Source organism: Cibotium barometz, chromosome 20, assembly GCF_041138505.1.
Source record: "Cibotium barometz isolate CiBa-2024 chromosome 20, ASM4113850v1, whole genome shotgun sequence".
Lineage (NCBI taxonomy): Eukaryota > Viridiplantae > Streptophyta > Polypodiopsida > Cyatheales > Cibotiaceae > Cibotium > Cibotium barometz.
In genome coordinates, this window is record NC_141065.1 from 14,028,051 (window position 1) to 14,036,487 (window position 8,437).

The window sequence follows — 8,437 nt, forward strand, 5'->3', positions numbered from 1 at the left end:
ATGAGTAAATGAGTTTTGGATCTAACTAAGATTAGTGAAGGAAGTGAATGGAGCGTGTGTGTTCACTGTTACTCAATTTTCTAATGTAGATCTTTGGGAGTAGAACAATGAAATGAACAAAATTTAGGCATGAGCACCCCTTAGGTCATCAACAAGAATTACAATTCAACAAAGGTTTGCTTGAACTAAAACCAAGAATTCTAGATTCAATTTTATATTAATTTCTTTACCCTAGGGTTGTATCATAAGTAAAAGTTAGGTCTTGTTTATCCTATCATACATAAAGCTTAGTTATCCTTCGTAAATAGAATTATGTAATCAAGCTAAGACATAAAGTTAAATCTTAGATCATGCACACAAAATTATTGTGGGGTTGGTTAAAATCTCTATTTGTATTGAGATAGTTAAGACAAATCTCAATCATCCCAAGCTAACACATAGAGTTAAATCTCAAATCGTGCACATGAAATTACTAGTTAGGTAGGTTAAACTCTCTATTTGAGATAGGTGAGATAGTTTGAGACATAATTCTTAAACTAACTGAACTTAGATAATAATTTTATTGAGTTATTAAGAGTTAGGACCAATAAATTGTAAGGTAAAAGCTTGACCTCTTAATCCATGGGTTTTTCATACAATTGTTTTTAAGTGTCTCAAATCTCGTGCTAATGTGATTTTTGGTAATGCGTTTATTATTTCGTGAAAATTTTGTATTATAATTTGGTGAAAAGTAGTCATTTAGTTTAATTTTTAACTTGGGAGTAGAAATAATGAAAGAACTAAACCTAGACATAAGTACTAGTTCCAACACTTAGTGATGGTGGATAAAAATTCTATATGAATATGGTTTGGAAATTAAATTCAAACTAGGAAAAGAAAAAGTAGCAGCACTAATGCACTTAGTAAGAAATCTTTTGTTGTTGCTATTTCCATGATGTGTAACTCAATTCTTGACCAAACTAAACAAGGTCTGTATAACTCAATTCCTAACCACACTAAACAAGGTCTATTAAAGATCAAATTTTCAGGCCTATTCTTTAGAAACTCCAACAAAGAGAGGAAAAGCCAAGAGCAAATGAAATTATCTTGGAGAAAGGAAATCTTTATTTGAACATAAAGCTATGTGCTAGATAGCTCAGGACCTAAAAGACAGATTCTTGAGGAAACTCATGATGGACCTATGGCAGCTCATCCAGGATATCACAAAACCTACACTTTTGTAAGAAGAAGTTTCTTTTAGCTAGAGAAAAAGAATGTCCTAAATTATGTCATGAAATATTTAATTGTCAAAAAGTCAAAGCAGAGAGAATAAAGCTACCTGGAGTGCTTCAAAAAGTCAAAGCAGAGAGAATCAAGCTACCTAGAGCCCTTCAATCCTTAGATGTGCCTCAAATGAAGTGGGAATATATAAGTATAGATTTCGTCACAGGAATTCCTAAGGTTTAGGGAGGGTATGATGCTATTATGGTCATAGATAGGTTGACTAAGGTAGGTCACCCTGTTCCCATAAAGAAAACCTATATAGCTGCCGATATAGCCAAGATATTTCTCAATGAAATTGTCAAAATCCATGGTATCCCTCATATGATAATCAATGACAGAGACTCTGAATTCACCTCTAGATTCTAGACCGCTCTATTCAAGTCTATAGGAACTCGTTTGGATATGAGCTCAGCATATCACCCTAAGTTGGATGGAAAAAACTGAGGGTAAATCAAGTAATAGAAGACATGCTTTAAGCTTATTGTAGCCAAGAACGTCGCAAATGGATAAATCATCTTCATTTAATAGAATTATTTTACAATGCTTCATTCCATAGAAGCTTGGGTATGTCATCATTCAAGGCTTTGTATGGACAAGAATGTATTACACCCTTGTCTTTGGATATGAGCTAAGCATATCACCTCACCCTAAGTTGGATGGACAAAACTAAGAGGGTAAATCAAGTAATAGAAGACATGCTTTGAGCTTATTGTAGCCAAGAGCCCTGCAAATGGATAAATCATCTTCATTTGATAGAATTTTCTTACAATGCTTCATTCCATAGAAGCTTGGGTATGTCACCATTCAAGGCTTTGTATGGACAATAATGTATTGCATAATTTTCTTGGTCTAACCCCTTAATTAGAGTTGAAACTACCAAATAAATGTTACATGAAATGGAAATTCAAATGAATCTTATCTATTCAAAACTTAAAAGCAACTCAAGATCATTAGAAAAACTATGCTGATTTAAAAAGATCATTAGAAAAACTATGCTGATTTAAAAAGATCTATCATAGCACCTTTGAAGAAGGAGATATGGTATTCCTTAGTCCAACCCAAAAAAAGCTCTTTAACCTTGGGTAAATTTTGGAAGGTAGCTAATAGATATTGTGGACCATATGCCATAGTCAGGAAAGCTAGAGAACAATTGTGCTTATGAACTTATGTTACATTCCCATCTTCGAATCCACAACATGTTTTATGTTAGTTTGCTAAAGAGATATGTTCTAGATGCTCAGCTCATATTTTAGATGACAAACTTATCAAACTTAAAGTCCATACCAAATTTCCCACGAAACGAGAGAAAATTTCATATATTTGAGAAAACCCCCTAAGGAATAGGCTTATCCTAGTACAATGGAAGTTCTACCCACCAATAGAAGATGCTACTTAGGAGCGACTCGATAAAATCTGTCAAAACTTCCCTCCTTTGCAAGCTGAGGACAGCTTAATTTCTTTTAGTGGGGGAGCTTGTAAGGTGACCTTCACCCACCCTCTCAACTATTCAATGTCTATAGGAAGGTCTACTTTCTTAAATGTGAGCTAGAGATTGATAATTGTTGAATACACATAATCCTTGATCAAGTTATGTAATTAAATACTTGTGGATCATGTTCTTTGGAAAGAAGCTGACCTTGATAGTTTCTCTTATGAACAGACAAGCTGGATCAGAGTTTGCACATAAATAATGACATTCCATGTATCGTAAAATGTGTGTACTCAACTCTTGAGTGAAAATTTTCTATTGAAATCTAGTAGCTTGAGGATTGTGATAACCCTATATCAGTAAACTGTTACTTTAGGCATGCCATGGTTTCTAGTAAGATATAATCATTAATAATACTAATAAATCACTTTGAGATACAATCATTAATAATACTAATAAATCACTTTGAGATACAATCATTAATAATACTAATAAATCACTTTGAGCTCTTAGAAAATTACAAACATGCTTTATTTGATTGAAAATTTTCTTATCAAAGAAAATCTATAAATTTCTCTTCATCTCAAAAATGGGATCCCTACCTGTACACATGATCCTTACCATTGGGAATGGTATTTTCGATAAATTTAGGTGACTAACTCTATTGTAGGACTCAAATTTTGGAAAACAATTTATGTCTCATGCATCTTAGGAATTTTTATGGAGAAAAATCATTAAATCTTAGCTAAGGTGGTGTTAAAGTTGTTGTCAATTGGTGAAATTTTTTACATTAAAATTAATAGGATAAATACCTTTAAGGCATGGTGTGTAAGGAGGTGACACCTGTCACATAACTTAATGGTGTGGATGGAACCCCATGGCTAGACATTAAAATCACTAAAAATTGGTGTAAATAAGCCTTAATTAACAAGTTGCATGCTTAAGGCAAGGTGGAGAAAAATAGAAATTGCCAACCGTCGTGTGTTTTTTGTTGTTAGAAAAAAAATGGTAATTTTGAAAAGCTTCTCTCTTGCTAGAATCACACCCGTAGCTTGTATTGGGAGCTAAGCTATGCACTTTGTGTGTAGCATATCTAACCAAAGAGGCTACCCAGCTGTGCATTTAAGCTCATCATACGAGCTTGGCACTCTCTCCTATTACTATATATGCATCTCTTAAGTTAGTATGTAATAGGGCACTATTTTTTTTTTTGCATTTCCATTAAATACATTACATGAGTATTTCAAGAATAAGAGTGTTTTTCTAAGGTTTCATTTTAGTATATAATGATTAATGCTTAAAAAAGTCAATGCAATCATGACCCTCCTTGCCCTTTCTATTTGCATACAATTCACCCATATTCTTTCTATTTAAGGTCTCACAATTTATTTAGTATGTAATGATTAATGCTTGAAAAAGTCAATGAAATGATGAACCCCCCTTGCCCTTTCTATTTGCATGCATTTACTCATATCTTTTCTATCTAAGGTCTCACAATTCTCTATAAAAAGCCTCGAAGGGGTATTCTACTAGTAGAGGGGAGGAAAAGAGAGGAGGAGGAGAGGGAGGGGGTGGAGGACTAACTTCTAAGGTTGTATTAATTAAATGTCATGTCAGTGGCTTTCAATCTACAAATCAAAAAGTTGTGTGAATATACATATCAAAAAGTTGTGTGAATAATTATGCCTTGCCAAATCAATAGCTTATGCCCAGCTAATCAAACCCTAGCTTGATTGGAAGCTTATACTCATGTTTGCGAACAATTTGGATAGCCCTAAAGAAGCCAAAAACCAGCACTGAATTTCCCTTCTCTTGAAGCTTCAAGTGTGCCGTGTGTATAGCTAGCACCATGCTAGCCCTTTTGCCCAATTGTTATCCCTAAAAATTTCTTACAATCATGGCCAATTAGCAAGTGATTAGTGCCCCCCATAAACTATCAAAAAGTCACCTTTAACAAGTTGAATCAAAGCTTAATTGAGTGAGGACATGAAGCTCTTAATCAAGCTACAAAATTTGGGAGGAACTTGAATCCATGCAAAGATTTCTTGGTGGTCTTTGAAGTGGTTGTAATCTACATCAACCTCTTCCTCAATTCCCAGGCTTCCGCATTCTGGTGGCTTCTTCAAGTTGTGGTGCTTACGATTCTCTCTTTTTGTAATTTACGTATGATTTTTCTTCTCTTTGGAAGTCTATTGAAGTATTTCAATTCTATTATCTTGCTTTTGATCAATTGAATGGTGTAAATTCATGGATGCATTGATGATGGTGGTGAAGTAGGAAATGATGAATATTAGCAATGGAAATTATCTTGAGTTTCATGCCATCTAGATAATTAAAAGTAATATCTTGTTGTTCTTGAGTAATGATTAGGGCTAATTTCAATGTTATTAATATCAAGTTTAGCCTAATTGTGGCTATTTGTATGTCAAGTTTAGTGTAATTGATGGCTATCTATTGTATAATTTCAATGTTATTAATGTCAAGTTTAGCCTAATTGATGGCTATCTATTGTATAATTAGGCATGAGAGAGCTCACCACCCTTATGATTCTCCCATCCTTCATCATATGTGTAAGAGTGGAGTGGAGTGGAGTGGAGTAGAGAGAGAGAGAGAGAGAGAGAGAGAGAGAGAGGGGGGGGGGAGGGGGGGGGTTATCTTACCAACATTTAATCTTGTATGATTGAACTTTTAAATGATGAAGAGGTAGGAATGATTACATGCCTTAGATAAGGTAAAGTTCGACAATTTCTAAATACTAATAGGCTTTACTAGTAATAGTACTTAGAAATGAAGAAAGCTACTTTTTTAGAGATTGATTCTTGGCATGCATCATAGGTGTGTCTAGGTAAAGCTATCTAGGCTCAGATTTCATCCATTTGTGTAGTTGTTTTAACACTGGATCCCTTAGTAGAGATTGAATCTTTAGGGTGGTCATAATGGTATGAGGTAGGCATGTGTGAATCGCTTGCACAAGTGCACAACCAATGCTCAGGGTTCTATACCGGCATACAAGAGTTAGTAAATAACAGTTTGGAGAGGTAAAGGCAAAGCATAAAACAACATGGAAAGCAAATTCGCAAACTGATCTAGATACCTACACATAGCACAAGTGATAACAGAAATTTGAAAGAAAGACAACACAGATGGATGCGCAGTGAATGATAGGTGACAGTTGGTGTCTTGGGTCCATCCATAGCTAGACAGAGATGCCAACATACAGTCGAGCGAACCTGCGTATTACACAAACTTGTGCAAGCATCCAACCTGCACGCCCAAGATCAAACCTGTCCGACAGTAGCAGCGTACAATAGACTAAAACCCGTGAGTAGTAGCAAATGCAAGATCTAGATTGCTGTAGGTTCACAAATAGTGGGAGATCATTTCCCAGCACAACACAAGCAACAAACACCTTAATCTATCTTGCAGGTCCTCCACAAGTGTGTTAGACATTGGCACATTGTTTGGGCTTGTTCACACTCGGTGCGAGTTCCCTTTGTATTGTTAGCCCTTTTCACATGCCTTGTGCATTGTGGGCACACCTTGGGGCTTTTGTAGACTTTGTTTACATGTTTTATGATTGGGTGGTGGTTTCACGCGTTTTGAGTGTGGTGTGTGGGGTGGACTATGGGTTATTCCGTGTCAATCCTTCTTATGATTGACACACTACATACCGTTCATCATCATCGAGACATGTTCTAATCTTAGGAGGGTCGCTCAGTTCATGACTCTACGATCGATATTTTGAGTTGCCATTTTATATCATGGTTCATATATCTTTTGTCACATTCACACATACCTTCGGTACTTCGAGGCTTAGACCTCTATACCCTCATTTACTAACTTCATGCTATGACAAGACGGCATATGCCACTCATGCCATTGTTGGTGTTCAAACTTGTGGATTTGTTGCCTAGTCATTTGAGGCATTCTGTTGATGAGGAGGATATATATGCCAAATGGTCCAGATAGTCCACGCACGATGACTTCATTGACTCTACCTCTACACAGATGGTTTGGCATTGTTCACATGGGACCAGGCTTCTTTTGATGACTTGTACGAGTGTCCTACACTTTTGACAAGCCATGATTATATTTCTAATGGTGTAGATTACATCAACATGAATCTAGATGATGATGATAATGGTGTATTACATTGACACGAATCTAGATGTGATGATGATGATATATTGTATATTCATACACATGATGAGGTATCACACACATATACACATGATGATGTATCACACATACATATGATGATATTGATGTGTCACACACACATGCACATGATGATATACATGCATATGACCATAGTCATACATATGCACAAGATGACATGGACACATATGCACATGATAATGTGTCTATCATAGTGATGTGTGTGAGCTAGATCATGTGAGCATGATCTCGAGAATGGCATCGAGCATTACGAGTGTTGATACACTTAAGCCTACCTATCTGCCTAGGGATCATAGTTTGGCATTAGATGATCTCGTGGGTCAACATTCGATTAGTGATGCATCCATTAGCACACACGAGGTTAGTGATACTTCGCATGCGAGTCACAGGATACACACGAGCATAGGCCACATGGTTAGCTTCATCATTGTGACAAGAGTCTATTATTCTTTCCATTTGACTATGGGGTCATACAACTTATATGATTGATATTTGGGTCCTCCATGACATTGACACTTAGTCATGATTTTGGCTTTTGTATATAGCCTTTTGTATGTGTATGTTGTGCACAACCACCCTTTTGATTTCTAGGACGAAATCATTTCAGGATGGGATGGTTTGTAATGAAGCAACAACTTTACTAATTAGATCTAGGCACATGGAGTTTAGGACACATTTACACGTGGGATTTAGGACACATGTACTTGGGACTATAATAGGCATGTGCTCTTTGCATATTGTACCTATTCATTACCTTCTCATTACATTGATCATTTTGACTCTCTTGGCTTACATTTGGCTTATGGAAGGCTATTTCCATCCTCTTGGTCAAAGGCTAAACCACTTAGGCATCATGGATGCAAAGCTTTGATGCAACCTTCCATGGTGATTTGTACCATATCTCATTTTTATTTCAAAACTGGTGTTTTTAATTAAGCTTCATTTCAATCATATCTCAGCTTTATTTCAAAAATGATATTTTTAATTAAGGATGAAAAAATCTTCTAGTTGAATTCTGCATAACTTTTTGGAAGGAGGTATCTCATATAACATTAATACAAGAATCATCATGTTTATCCACAAAAAAGATAACAAATATGAAAATGCAAAATGGAGACCCTTTAACCATGTTGATATCATCTTTTTTTTTGCTAAATTTCTATCTTAGACACTCATTGCTCACATGTGTAACTAGATAACGCGAGAGAAAAATTGGTCTCTTAGACACTCATTGCTCACATGTGTAACTTAATAAGGTGAGAGAAAAATTAGTATCGTTTTATACATTTGTGATGAGAAGTCCAAAAAAATCATGGTCAAGTGTCATAACAATGCACAAAGCCCCTCAAGTTGCATATTCTTAGTTGCATCATCAAAGCCCACCAACCATGGCTCATAGTGCCTTTAGCTAGATTTCCAAAGAGCCTTGCTTTGTCCACACCCTATACCTTCACCACCCTTGTGAGAACCCTTGGCCATCCACTCTCTCTCTCTCTCTCTCTCTCTCTCTCTCTCTCTCTACACACACACACACACACACATTCAAGATAGAACAAAGGTTTTATA